General features: G+C 40.5%; 1 protein-coding gene across 1 annotated transcript in view; it reads right to left on the reverse strand.

Moving 5' to 3' along the window:
* Positions 1–15,061, reverse strand: part of Cycd (cyclin D) — a 48,387-nt gene that overhangs the window by 15,237 nt on the left and 18,089 nt on the right. The gene's annotated exons all lie outside the window — the stretch shown is intronic.

Raw genomic sequence — 15,061 nt, forward strand, 5'->3', positions numbered from 1 at the left:
CCATTTAACTTCGCATGGCTCTCCGAGCAGTACACGCTCATTTCCTCGCGGTATATCGCGTTATCGTAGTAGCGTACACGCACGCTTTCTGTTTCCTTTCCGTTTCGCGGATGCGCTGCTCGCTCGAGTACGTCGTAGTACCCTCGTTTTCTCCCGACCATGAAATTACACGGCGGCTATACTACGTGGAGTACTACGTGTCCTTCGGCTTGATTAAAAGTCCATTGAATTCAGCGGGCACGCTACTCAAGGCTGCGAAATTCTCTTACGAAACAGCATGACGTGGCTTTAGTCGGCTCGCCAAATAAAGCATGACCGTCTTTAATGAATTATCATTAACATGGCTGCTAAAACCGACCGTCGTCATTTGACATTGGAAATGGACTCGAAGTAATCGCGGAGTCGATTCCAATTAAAACCGAAGACGCAGTTCTTTGTCAAATTAATTAGTATCTATTACCAGGCGAGGATTTGTTTTACCCTCTAGCGTCCAAATCGTGAACTATACCACGGAGCATATTTTACATACACGATGGCTACTAGCGTGAACATGTTATCTTGGCACATGTGCCGTTCTAAGTAACTATTTCGAAATTCGAAACGTTCTTTTTTTTTTTTTTTTGCGAATCTTATCTCCCTCCTTCGTGTCTCACCTCCTCGATTGACCTCTTATCCTTGAGAGGGTGGAGCTTCATACTCGAGTGAACGCGTACACACTTGTAACGCGACACGCGGAGTGCCGGTGAATGAAACAAAGACGACGTCGTGCAATGGTATAGGCGCGATTTTTACGCGGCGAAAAGTCGATTCCCGAGCGGTCGTAATCGATCGCTGTGGAAACTAGTTGTATGGTTTATTTTATGTAGAATGCCGGGAAAGTGATTTACAATAGAGCTCGACGGTGTTTGCATACATATAGTAACTAACCTCGGTAACTAATAGCAAACTAACCTCAAAGAAGTTACGGTCACCTAGGTATACGCTTTCGAGGTTAGGTACGCGAGTCGAGCAAGATGAAGTTCTCAACTGCCAAACGAAAAGGAAAGAAAGTTGAAAAAACGCGAAAGTAAACTATATTCATCATTAAGTTCTACGAGGCATAAAATTCAGCAAAAACCATTAGGGTTCTCGAACGGAGGAGAGAAAAAAATAAATGCTCCGTACGGTCAGTGTGCATCGAGCGTTAATTGTATAAAAACATCAGCGATTTAAAAGATTGCTCGAACATATCAAAGCTGTTAGGGGACTAGCATTGTAACAACGAATCAGTGAACGAAGAACATTTATCTTTATTAAAGACAGATAATAGTTACACTTCGTGGTTCGAACAAATCAAATATTTAGGAGTTAATCTCACCAATAATCTTCTTATATTTCTTTAGTGGCGCCATCTGAGTGCAAAGGGGTTAATTACTAAATTTTACGTACTCTAGTATGTGCATTGTGTTGGGCAAAGCGGACCAATGAAATTAGAGTCGCGTAACAAGACCCGTTTACATGCAACTTCACTTTCCTATGGAACGCGCGTAATTATATAATTAAATAGGTATCTAATTCGATTAAACGTAGACTGTGAAATTTCCTGAGATGCGTGATGCAAATATGGGAGAAAAAGTAGAGAAAAAGAAGAGCAACGCGAAGCACGTAATATGTATCCCGTCGATGGTTGTAGAGGTCTCGTCACGGAATGCGTCACGGTGCAACGACGCGATCTACCGGGGCTACGCACGCCACGGTACGATGCGTACGCGAACGTAAACGTAACGATTCCGCGGGAGGCCAACGATCCGCCTCAGGGATACACGTTTACTATTTATAAGTAACGCGTTGCGGTTTTCTTGATTGCCGAGAAGAGAGAGACAGTAAGACAACTCGCTCCGCCCAGGCCGTTTATTATTTCGTCTTGGAATATCTGGTGTCTCGGCCCCGACGTAAGTCCCTGTTAAATGATGCAACGCTATCTCGCGGCCAGGCTTGCGCATTCGCGTTTTTCTAACGGCCAGTCAGCCAGTTCTCACGAGGACGAGTTTTCGCCCTTCGGAATGTGATTAGTATTTCTTCTCGTAATCCATTTTTATTCATTCGCCTCGACAGAATGCTTGAACAAACATTTTTCAACAACGGAGTTCTATTAAATTATTACAATTTAACCAAAGTTAAAGTATTTATCTCTGGTTACTAGACTACGGGGGGACGATGCAAAATTCCCTAGTAGTATCTTTCGAAGAAACGAGTTTTTCAAGCACCTAGAAACACTAGTTTCCAATCCTGTTTGGTGCATTATAGTAATATTTAAGAAAGTTATTCTAAGGATCATAGCATAGGAAGGGTTCGTGGAAAAAAAGGGGTTAAGAGCTAAATTATTGTGATCTAGTAACAATACCGGAGCATTTGGTTCAACAAAGGGCGTAAATACTAGCTTCCAAGAAGTCCACCGAACGAATATTACTCCTAAGGGTCAATATCATTTTTATTACCATTAAATCAAACTTCCTGTTGGCTTTCTACCGGCTCGATACGCGTTATCGGGCACGAAACCGAGAGAGAAAGTCGGCACAAGGCACGAAAGAGAAAGATGAAGAAAGAGCGTACCGTGAGACGTGGAATATTCGAACTCTACACACATGGTATGTCCACAGGTGCAAAGCTGTGGGTGCTGTAATAAGTATGTAAGCGGTAACAGGGATGTGACGTCAAACGGAGGGGCCACGCACCGAAGAAGAAAGGAAGAAGACTATTATTACATTCTTTAGATCATTATATCGTAGCTGTTTCGATCTTGTTTTAATCTAAACGCCATTTACGGGGTGTTTCATGACGCTGCCCATAGCAGAGTAGTCAGTGGAACTCGTGAAAAGAAATTATAAGTCCTACTAACTTAAATTTATATTAGTACCTCGACTGCCACGCCTGTGTTCGATAGTGTACTTATTATTTCAATGGCAAAATAGATCTATTTTTATAAAACCCCGACTCTGCACGTTATCCCTCGTATATTATCAATTTGACAATTTTTGGTGTCTTAAATTAAACCAATAAACCATCAAAACTCGGTACCCAAATGCAATCGTACGATGATAAAATTAGCGAACATAACCTTCAAATTATCTTTATGGCATGTATATGTACTCCAAAGTATATATGTGACTCATTTTCTTGCATCAAAGTATTGAACGAAACTGTATTATACTGTACAGGGTGACCCAAACGTCTTTACATAAATTTACATCAAATATCATTTTCTCCATATACGGTGACTTTTAAACATCCGTATACGTACACTTTCCAATCATTCCGTTTGGAGTTCGAACAGAAGTTGTTTCGAAAGAGATTGAAGACGAACGCAGGAGTGACTCGATACGATACTGGGTATTCACGGTGGTATTTGCGGTAGTGCGTATCGCGCGTACGCATGCGCACGTACGAATGACGCAACGAGTGTGCAGGCGCGATCCACGTGCAATTTAACCCCCTCTGGTCTCGTCTGGTAGCATTCGATACCGTCTAGTTTACCATTATCGCTCGTGGATCGGATTAAATACATAATAATTTGATTTGTTATGCATTTAATAACAATACACGCATTATATTTCTTTTTTATCATAATTTTATTCCATAGACTGTTTGCAATAGTGAAAATTACTCGCTAAAATTCCTCCGACATTAATACAACCATTTCTCATAATGTTGCATCGAAACTCAAATTTCTCATACGTCAGTCCACGACAAATTGCATCCAACATATGCTGTGCCAAGGAGATAAGACATCGTGTGAAATCGGATAATACAGAGCGATAGCAGGACGCATAATAATTATAGTTATTAGGAATAATTACGGAGTATCCATGTATTATGCTGCATCATTTTCAATGTACGGGAATGATGAAGTTTCGGGACGTCCAGATGTCGGTCGGGGGTGGAATCAGTGCGACAGGTGGCGAACGGGAGAAAGCATATCGCGAGAAAGACCGCCATTTTTTTTTTCTCAGTAAATTTTTTTTAAAATCTTATTCTTTAAACGATTCTACGTCTATTAAATAATGTTAAACATACCCGTATGTCGAATGCTTGTATCACGAAATGAAATTACCAGAATTCGATAGTTACGTCACGAAAGAATTTAGAAATAAGGAGAGGCAAGGCGGCGCGATCAATTTCTACCAAACGAAAACGGCCCGAATTCTAGACAGACCGAGAAACTACGATTCGAAAACGGACAATAGCTTTCCTTGAGAGGAGAAACGCGGAGGGTTACGTCCCTGCCATTACCTGGCCGGTTCCGAGAATCGGGGGTCCGATTTATCTGGTTCGCAATGAGGAATCGATAGAAGATGGCCTGCAACGGAAAGGTAGAAGCCGAACTATAGACGGTGTTCCGCGAGAAACAGCCAACGAGACTCTATTTTGAGGTTAGGTAGGAAGATGTAGCTCTATTATTATGAAAAAGATACATAAAACATTCCCATGCACGCTATAATGTTGTATATTTCAACAAAACTTGTTTTCTTTTTCCTTTAAGTACCTTTAGTTTCAGAAATCAATCAAGAAGCGTTGTGCCACGACGTGTCTCCCCCTAAGCTCTGCGCGAGTGTCGCCACCTATCGTCCGTGCTATCGTTCATAGCTCTCCGCCATCTTGGACGAAGAACAAGATCGTTGTAAGACTCTAAGAGCGCAAGCAAACGGTTCAAACTAGTTTCTCATTACTTTTCTAGCATGTAAAATAATTTACGATGTTCGTTTATACCGTATTCATACCTCGACTGAATACAAATAAATATTACATACGCAAAAATTGATGGGTCTGAGCATCGAATACTCGTCTTGCCCAAAGGGGTTGGGACAGCGACACCCTCCGGTTCCGTCCACTTTCGAAACGTTCGGGACACCCGGTGGACGGAAAGGCCGAAGAATCGGGCGACGGGCAGAGGGTAAGAGAAAGTGAGAAGAAAAGGTAGGAAACGAGCCGACAGGAATGGAAGCCGGGCCACGACGGAGGAAGAAAGAGGGAAAGAATGATGCAGGATCGAAGGGCGGCGCCTGTGAGCAAGGTGTTTACCATTCCGGCCAAAAATAAAGTACAAAGGCCGGGAGAGCTCCTTCTCTCGGCGTAACTGGCAACAAAAAGCAGAATCACCGTCCGCGGCATTCCTTGCCCGCCATGGGCGTAAGGCATTCCCGGGGAGAGGAAGAGAAGACCCCCTACCACCCTCCCCACCGTCGCAAGGCACGGTCGAGAGTCGAAACGGCGCTCGAGGGGTCGTTTTCTGGTCCTTCTAGTAGCCATCTATAGTAAACGCGCGGGCAACGCTACTTCCAGGAACCGTCGTCCACGCCAGGACATCTGCTCCGATTACCGGGGAATACGTCGGGTCCTTTTTCGCACGTAAGGGACTCCCCCCCAACCCTCCAGTCTTCTACTTGGGCACCGGAACGGGAGTCCCAGGTACCCTTCGCGCCGTTTTATCGGCCGCGGCGTGAAATATGGTCCGCGACCGTGGAAATATTCGAGGCTTCCTCGGGGGGGATTCCCCACGATCTCCGGCGACTCGTGTCCGGGGACCTTTTTGGGCACGGAGGGGTAAATTTTTGATTCCCGGCAAACAAAATGGGGAGATCTTTTGTTTGGGCCTGTAGGAAGGGTTGGGGGAAGTTTCTTAGAGATTCTATAAGGCAGAGATGATTGGGGTGGTTTGCAAGAAACGCTAAATAAATATACTTTGTTAATTGGTCTCACATATAAAAATATTATTTGTGGATGTATATATACGTTCTTCGTGTAAGGTCATTTTGTAAAAAGCGTATATATACGTCCATTGATACCGCGTGCTTTAGAATGACGTATATATTCGTCACTTACGTAAGAGCGTATATGATCGTGAATTATGATCGCATATATGTTCTGTCTAGCTTTAAAGAGCGTATATATATGTCATTTAAAGTCGTATATATTCGTTCCTCCTAATAATAACAGTTAATCAGATAATAACGAAGATTATTCAATACTGAGTATTTACAAAAGATTATTTAACAAATTCTGTATTCGATAAATATTAAATGCAATTTTTATTAAATATATATATGTATATTTGTAATTAGCTATCTGACGCGTTATCATATCTTCATCAGAAGACCACGTTTCTGATTTAATAGAATGATGTCTAAATTTCCTAATCGCCCATATGTCATATCAATTTGATAACGCGCGAGACTTTCAGATAAGTCGACGATGACAATAAACTGTTAGATAAATTAAGAATGCCAGATTATCAGAGAATAATGTTATCGTTTAACCCATTGACTGCCAACTACGAGATATCTCGTAGTAAGCGTATGTACCAAAACTGACGACTACGGGATATCTCGTGTTTTTTTTTCAATAAAAATTACTGTAAATGCCATTTCAATACTAAATCTGTAACTTAGTATTATTTCATGTCTTCTTTAAAGTAAAATCTTGGCTCCCAGGGCAAGACTCTCTAAGTCAATGCATTAAACATTCTCGGATTTGTCATCTGAGTCGCCTGAAATTAACGTTAATAAAATCGACTGAGTTTAAATATCATCGATACCGTGTCAGGCTCGACTGAATTTAAAAACGAGCAGAATTTTTGTAAATACGTATATTTTTCTATTTGTATAGGATTCTGAATGGGAGCACTGTAGTGCCTCTTGCAATGTGTGTACAGAGAAATACGCATCGTCCTGCTGTCGATTCCTTTCCAGGAATCGGGTGGGACATCTGCCTCGAACGCCAACCTCTCTATTTGTACATGTGCTTATGCATCGCCTACAACCGTGAAACGTATCCCATAATTCATAACGCGGCCAGAAAAAATGTCACCGATACCCTGTATCAACGGATTTGGTTCTGCATAGATCGATTAATTTTCCACGATCATTTTGTGCCAGTCGAAGCATCCACAAAATTTAAAAAGGTTTCTTTCCCAATTTTATAAAAATTAAAATTGCAAATATTGATTTATTACTGCAGTATAGAAAATACTAATGCCACTCTGGATCACGTGTAATTTCAAATATTCTCTGTAAAATTTTGTCCCGAAATAATCATCGTTATTTTATTTGACGTTTCTAAAATTTTATCGTGGGAGAATGTTCTTATAAAAAAAAAAAATATAGAAGAAATTGAATGGTGGAAACTTAAAGAACTCGCTGTAACCTTGTCCGACTTGTTTCTACGTTCACTTTGGAGAAGAACGACGACGGTGACCTCATCGTGCGTGTCTGACGCTGTACTGGCAACGACTACTGATTCCTCGAGGCAGACACACGTGGTCTTTGTCAGTATTTTCCTCGCTTCGTGGGAACCTCTCTCAGCAACTCTTCCTTGTATACCTATCGACACATCCCTCTTCCAAATTGCAGAAGGTAAACTACTTCTTCCCCCCACAACTATGCCATAATAAACAATCCTTCAGGTGCAACACCTTCCATTTACTCTTGACCAAAACATCGTTATACAATTTTTCATTCTCCCCTAGACTGAGAATATTCAAAATCGAGAAGCACCTAACAACCCCCAAAAATGTACATTTCGTAGATTGAAATTTGTAATTACCCTAACAAAATTTGAGGATCGACTGAATTTCCTGCAGTATTTGGCCATGTGTGAAAATTTATGAAAAAAGTATCTATGCGTGTCTTTTGTAAAAATTCGACCAGTCGATAAGCTTTCTAGGAAAGTGTCAACGGCACCAAGTGTACCTGGGGCTACGGGTACCCGCATGACGATCGTCAGCACCGTCCAAAATGATATTTACAACGACGAAATTGAGAAGGATCGGTGCACGGTCAACGACTGAACGTTTTCGTGGATCATGCAGACTCGAGCGCCCGGAAAAACGTAATTAAGATTCACTTTGTGTTCGATGGAGGCCCAAGGGTTCAAGGGTTTTGTATTTCCAGTGGGATCAGACGCTTCCTGCTTCCAGCTAATTTCACGCCTTCCTCGATTCCAATTTTCAATTCTTTGGTGCCAGGCACCAAAAACCTTATGCTAATTAAAGACTAATAGTACTGTCTTAAGCAGGCTCCTCCACTCGTGAGTTTTCCAGTTATTTTCTACATAAATTTCACACATAAATGAACGAAATATATAATAATAATTGAGGGGCAAATATACTTTCCGAGCAATGACATTTGTCTTTGTCGAAATATAAAAACAACAGGACAATATATGTTCATAAAAATAATATTTGTCTTTTATAAAATATTTCAGAGAAAAAAAGTAATTCAAGGTCAAATACGTCCATAGACTGTGGTAGTAGGGTCAGTTGCTGTTTTCTAACCTAACCCTAAATCCATTGGAGGGCATTGGTATTTTATTTGACGATTGCAAATATTGAGGTAATTAATAGGGTTATTCTCTTCTAGTTGTTTTCGTGTTACAAACTCGACCCAAGTTAGTTTTAACACGTGGTTAAATTCAAGCGTATAGGTTAGGTTGCCACGTCCGCGCACGAGGCCAATGGCGAGAAGAATCGAGCGGCTGTTGCTTTTAGAAGTTAGAAAGCCAATTCTCGCGGCATATCTGGCCTTGGCTCGATCAATATTTACGAACATCTGGTTTACGGAGATCAAACAGCAAAGGGGGTAAAACGAGCTACATCGAACATGTTACCCGCTCGTATTTCGCAACAAATTCTGACGTAACGCGGTAGCTTCCGCGACCGGAAGTTTGCACTCGCAGAGACTTCTAGGAAGCATTCTTCCGACTTAATAACAATCTAGATCGACTCTATTTCTCTCAAATAAATAGACAAGAATTCTTCGATAAATCTAAACGCGAGGTAAAATTGATCGTAATTCTGCCCAGAAAATAATTTTTTCGAAGAAGAATATAGTAAAAATAAATAAAGAAATAAAGTAGAATTGAATAGTATCAAACCTGAACAGTGTTTCTTTGTGTTTAGAGCAATATTCTCGGATTATATTTGCATCGATACGAGCTTCGGGGCGTTCGAAAATTTTTAAATACGCAAACACAATGCGCACTTCGTCGTGCAAAAAGGAACGGAGTCATACCGAAAAAAATAAAAAGGAAAAAAAAAAAAGAAAGAAAAACAAATCAGACGATGGCAAACGCATAAAACGCTTCCTGCAAATTGCAGTGGGTTACGAAATGTTAACGAAGCCATTTTCATTCGCTCGTAAAACGATTGTTTTCGCGGTCGAGAGTATTGTTTCTCGCGCGACACGTTACGCAAATCAACTGGCTTTCGTGCTTGCCCTCGAATTGCAAAATTGCTTCCGGCCGGGCCTCTGTTCTTCATTTCTTTCGTTTTTGGACGAATGGTAACGATTTTCAGTCGAGTCATTCTATTGTCGATGCACGACGCGCGGCGGATAATTTTATTAACCCCCTTAAATTACGAAAAACGTATATATACGTTGCGCAAAAATGGACGGTTATTCGCTGAAAACGCATATCCACGACTTCCAAAAGTATATATACGCTCCGTAAAAGGACACAGCCATTTACATCTTCCAAACGTATATATACGTCCTACGAAAGAAGCCATTTATAATTACTAATAAAAAAGCATGTTTATGAATACGTTTTCCAGAACTATGACAAACTATTTCAATCAAGTCTACATGTGCGAGGGGAGTATATATACGTCCTCTAAAAGTGTACAATTTTATTTATGGCAATCGTGTGTAGAGTGACTCACAAACTCGTCCACGTGATCTATCGTTTTCCGCCATTTATATCATTTTATTTTTAGCAATGGAATCGAAGAAACTGACTAATAGTTAACGAAAATAAATATTGTAATAGAATTAGTTATATTTCTGAATATACGAGAATAAATTTCTATCTTAGTCTATGATCATATGATAACGACGTATATATACGTTCAAACATTGTGATCAATTTAATGTGCATTTATTTTTGAATTTTGTGAATCCTATTATGAAAAGATGACCCAATGAATTGTTTTTTTTTTATATAAAATTGTAGTAGGTAGAAAGTAAAATAATAAACATCGAATAAAAATGTCATACTCATTAGAATAAATTAGAATAACTTATGTCGTGGAGTAAACACGTTATTGCAACCGAGGATTCGAAGAAAAATTCGCGACGAACAAGTTCGTAAATTCTTTTTATAAACTTGTTCGCCTAGATTCAAAAAATTGGCAACTATGTATGTCAGGAATGATGCCATCGGCGAGTTAAAATGATCGCTGAAAAGCCGTGCGCAAAAAAGTAACATTTAAATTCCAGTCGCTGAATAGCGTTTGGTATATCAAGGAAGTATAAAGATGTCGTTCAAGTTTCGCGATGAGGTCATTAGCCTATCGAGGATCTAACAACATTGTTTCTTTTTTAACATTAACGTCTCTTGACCCCCGCGCGTTCTGCAATATTTTGAACCCTTTCCAAAATCCCGAAACCTCTATTCCCGTTCTACACTTTCCTCGCGATTTTTCTTCCGACCAATTCAACTTTTTTAAAGGTCATTTTAATGGTATTAAAATTTATTTGAATAATTTTAAATAATTTAAGAATAATGATAATTCGGTACTTAATATGGGTCGAGTTGCACGTTACTTCATGCGCTTATTTTCCCTAAATTCTATTTTAATCCCGTCAAACAGATACTTAATTTGCAATTCTCCCCACCCCGGGTCTTTCGTTTATTTTTCACGTAAATTTCATCGCGTTTAGAATATGCTCGTTTGCGTTACGCTTTGACAGCGCTCCAATTTGCATCCACCCCTGCTTCGAGCGTATCCAACGCCACCCACGATGTGCGCAGACGACAAGGTTATTTAAAAAAAAAAAAAAAAAAAAGAAGAAAAAATTAGATAGGCTTCATCATCAACCTACGTCACGCCTGAATTTCTGTCGAAGGCAACGATAAAGCGTATGCTTGGCCATGCACGAGCCAGAAAAGCGAGTTTACGCGGCCTCGGGCTGGTCACCGCCCCCACCGACCTCTCTTCACGGGCGAAACTATTTCTAATAGTCGACTACGAGCCGACAAAATCGGCTCCGTGACGCCTCGAACAATAGGCAAATAGGCTGAATTAAGAGCCCACCGAACAGTGCCTTTCTAACTTGAGAAACTGGCCTTCCCTATTGTGTTTGAGTTTTCTCTTTCCACGTTTCTCAGGACATTTTTACATAACGACGAAAGTCGCCGCCAGAGGATTTTTGGGGATCATCATGGCGGTTCTAACGGCTCGGAGAAAGTTCGAGAGACGCGTATACGCTAACGTTTGAATAATATTTGTTGGCAGAAGTTACATATCGCGTGAAAGAAACTGACATTCTGGACCTAGAACGTTCATTTGTAATTTTTAATTGGAAGGAACCAGATGAAAGGGATTTGGAAGCTGGCAGAAGCAACGTTCGTAGGCTGAATTTACGAAAGAAACTAGAAATATCTAGGAAACTTTAGTGATGCCTAGAAATATATTTTTTTGGATTTCAGAAGCCTCCGAATCTTTTAGAATTCTTGAATTTTACTGGCACGATATGATTCTATGCAGCCACCTAGCGGCGAATATTTGAAGCTTCCGTTGGGACCAAGAGGTTACATTTTAGTTTAAACCTTCGCACGTAGACAATTCAGAATAGTTTGATCGCGAATTACGCTATTTTAAATTGTCTTCTGGTTCAAGCTTTTTCAGAATGAAATATTACTTTGACGAGTGTTCGATCGGTGCATCACGTGCGGAGGACGCACATAGGCGTGCAGTTAATACGATTAACATATCCCGTCTATTAAAATACCAATCCACTACGATAGTAACTAACAATAATGTAAATGTCATTAAAATATCACGAAATAAGATTCGTGATTATTGTATATGCCGAACAATAGAAAAAGAACTTATTCCCATAGTCGGAGAGAGAACATCCGGAGAGCAAATGCAAAAGTCGAGGGTCGTAATTGACCTTATAGATTCAATTTCACGCGGCTTAAGGAGTCTATTTAATTCCAGTTTCCTTCGATCGCCTGAGCGATCCGTTCGTCCCAGTTTCACCAGAACGGAAGCCTTCTGGCGGACACGAGGCACCTGTCGTTTCGCTATTTTAAGGTAGGCAGTGTAAAGGAAGAGCGTCTCATTGGTCAAGGGCCGCAAGGTGCCGGTTACAAATGTCGCAACAGGTTGTAGCATGTGTCTGATAACGCCCCATAATACTTTCATGCACCTTTCCCGTAACATCCACCAGCCTCTTTCCTTCCGTGCACCACAAGCAACGTGCTTCTCCATAAATTACTTTCGAATTTATTTCTGCTCCTCTAACATCAACAAAGTTTTCAACGTTCCTGCTTTTCGTCAGAATGTATAATATTTTCCAAACTTCGTCCTACTTTCCCAATATCCGTGCCTCGAATAGACAGACATCGTTGATCGATAGCGGTTCTTTCAATTTTCCTCCATAGAAAATGTACCCAATGTTTGCGATACTCCATTTGTGTTCGATAAGTGACGCCACGTAGGGCCCGGGAGGCATTTTTCACGTACGCGTCACGCGCCACGGGGAATTTAAATGCCAGTGAATAGGGGCCACGGAGAAAAGGAGTGGAAGAATGAGTTTCCAGCGAGCGACAAAGGAACAACAATAAAGAGAGAAGAAAAAAAAAGAACGACGGGGAAAAGGGACGACAGGGATCGGAAAGAGAAGGAAAATACGATAAAACAGGTGGAAAGCAGCACCTTTTCGTGCTTGTAACTTTTTACGATTCGTGAGCTGGCCCCCTAATTGCGCCGACAGATGGTCGACCGACCAGTTGCACATCGATGCACCGACGATGCACTCGACGCAGGCCACGGGGGATTAAATTTATAAGTAAAACGAAAATTAATCAGAATTTTATTCGAGCACAGTTTCAAACGTCAGATGATCTCTGTGTATCGAGAAATAAAAAAAAAAAAAATAGTCGAGTCTCTGTAGCGAGGGATAATCGTTTCTGGAGACAAAGAGGCGTCTGACGATGAATGTATTCATCTACTGCCGGCGAATCTTGCCTGCGTCGTCAACACTCGACTTCTGGCAATTTGCATATGCATCCTCTGCACGTGTCAGTATGCGTTTCTCTTCTCGATTTTAAAGACGTATTTAACTGTTCGAACGAACGTGCGACAATTATTTTATCGGAGAACGTAATGTTTAACGTGCTAGTAACCTCGAAGACATTTTTACGTGACACTTTCCTCAGAATCAAATTAATTTTACAACGATTGCTCGATAAAATCGAACATTGAGTAATTTCCTTATCGAATTTATCGAAAGACAGAACATTTATTTGATTTTCTTTCGACTGTTTTAATTTTTTTTAACAATTTTTAATGTTTTAGTTATTTTGGAAGTACCTAGCGTATCTGAAAGTTTATGTTAAGAACGCTGCATCCTAGAATCGCCTAGTTTATGACGTAGTAGTTTTATTTTCACAAAGGAACGACTCGTTCCGCGTCCCTGAGTCGATCCAGCCAATGGCCTTGCCATATAAAAAATTATTACGACTTTTGCTGTTTTCTCTATTACATCGTCTACTTGTACTTTCTACTGTCGAGCTTTCAAGCAATATTCTGAAAAAGTTACTAGCATCTAGTAATTCCCAATTAAATCTCACATTTTTACTTTCACCAAGCTTTGCACGAGCAACGTTCCGTGGACGACGTATATATACGTTCCCCCTAAATCGAATGCCAAATTTTAAATGTATATATAAATTTTCGTGAAACGACGGTCTACTATTAAATATATATAAGCAATTTTCTTATATACACGTTTATTGAACGACGTATATATACGCTCTATATAATGACCTAACTACTTTTTTGGAACGTGTGTACTCATTCAGTATGATGGATTGATTATTTTCGTAACCCAGATATATATGCTTTTTATGGTGCAGTGACCATTTTTACAAGACGTATATATACGTTTTTCATACTCAGCATGTTAAAATATCGACCACGTCGAAACACATGCCTCTCAGTCAATTTCCAAGCACTGATTATTTGTGTAATTCACATATGTATGCTTTTTACAGTGCGGTGACCATTTTTACAGGACGTATATATACGTTTTTCATACTCAGCATGTTAAAATATCGACCACGTCGAAACACATGCCTCTCAGTCAATTTCCAAGCACTGATTATTTGTGTAGCCCACATACGTATGCTTTTTACAGTGCAGTGACCATTTTTGCAGGACGTATATATACGTTTTTCATACTCAGCATGTTAAAATATCGACCACGTCGAAACACATGCCTCTCAGTCAATTTCCAAGCACTGATTATTTGTGTAGTCCATATATGTATGCTTTTTACAGTGCAATGACCATTTTTGCAGGACGTATATATACGTTTTTCGTACTGAGTATGTTAAAATATTGTCGTACGCGTCGACCACGTCCAAACACGCGCCTCTGAGTAAATTTCCAGCACGTGTGGGATAATACTGAGCAGTTTGGGTGTCTCGAGAGGCACATGGTTCCTAATCGAACCATGGCAGGTGCTTCGACGTATCCTCCAGAGGCCAGTCCCTTCGGAAACTCCAAGAATATCGTGGATTAAGCGAACTGAGCACGAGATGATTAAGTGCAACCGAACTATCGCGTGCTTTCAGCTTCTTATCAGCTAGAATCATCAGGTGCTAGTGGCTCGCCAACATCCGCATCGTCAGCAGACTATATCGGCCACTGCAGACAGATTCGTGGAACGATGGTCACGAATTATACGCGACAGCAGTAATGATCGACGAAACTCGCCGTGGTTATTAATTGGTAATTAATAGTCGAAGTAATTGCGGAGGGAAAACTAGCTGGGTCGTTAATTCTTGCTTAATAATACGGGAAATGCGACAAGATCTGCATGCATAATCGCTCGAAGCAGGTGGTGGTGGCTGAAATCAACCTAGATCGCATTCGCCATACGAAATTATCGCGATAAAGTATCATTTTACTTCTAATTATCCATATCCACGATTCGTAGCAGTCGAGAATTTCTTTAAAATAACACGATTTAAACGCTATTTTGGAAAGTGTTGGATTAGAAAATTATCTCTGAAC

The sequence above is a fragment of the Colletes latitarsis genome, chromosome 7 (genome assembly GCF_051014445.1).
Source record: "Colletes latitarsis isolate SP2378_abdomen chromosome 7, iyColLati1, whole genome shotgun sequence".
Lineage (NCBI taxonomy): Eukaryota > Metazoa > Arthropoda > Insecta > Hymenoptera > Colletidae > Colletes > Colletes latitarsis.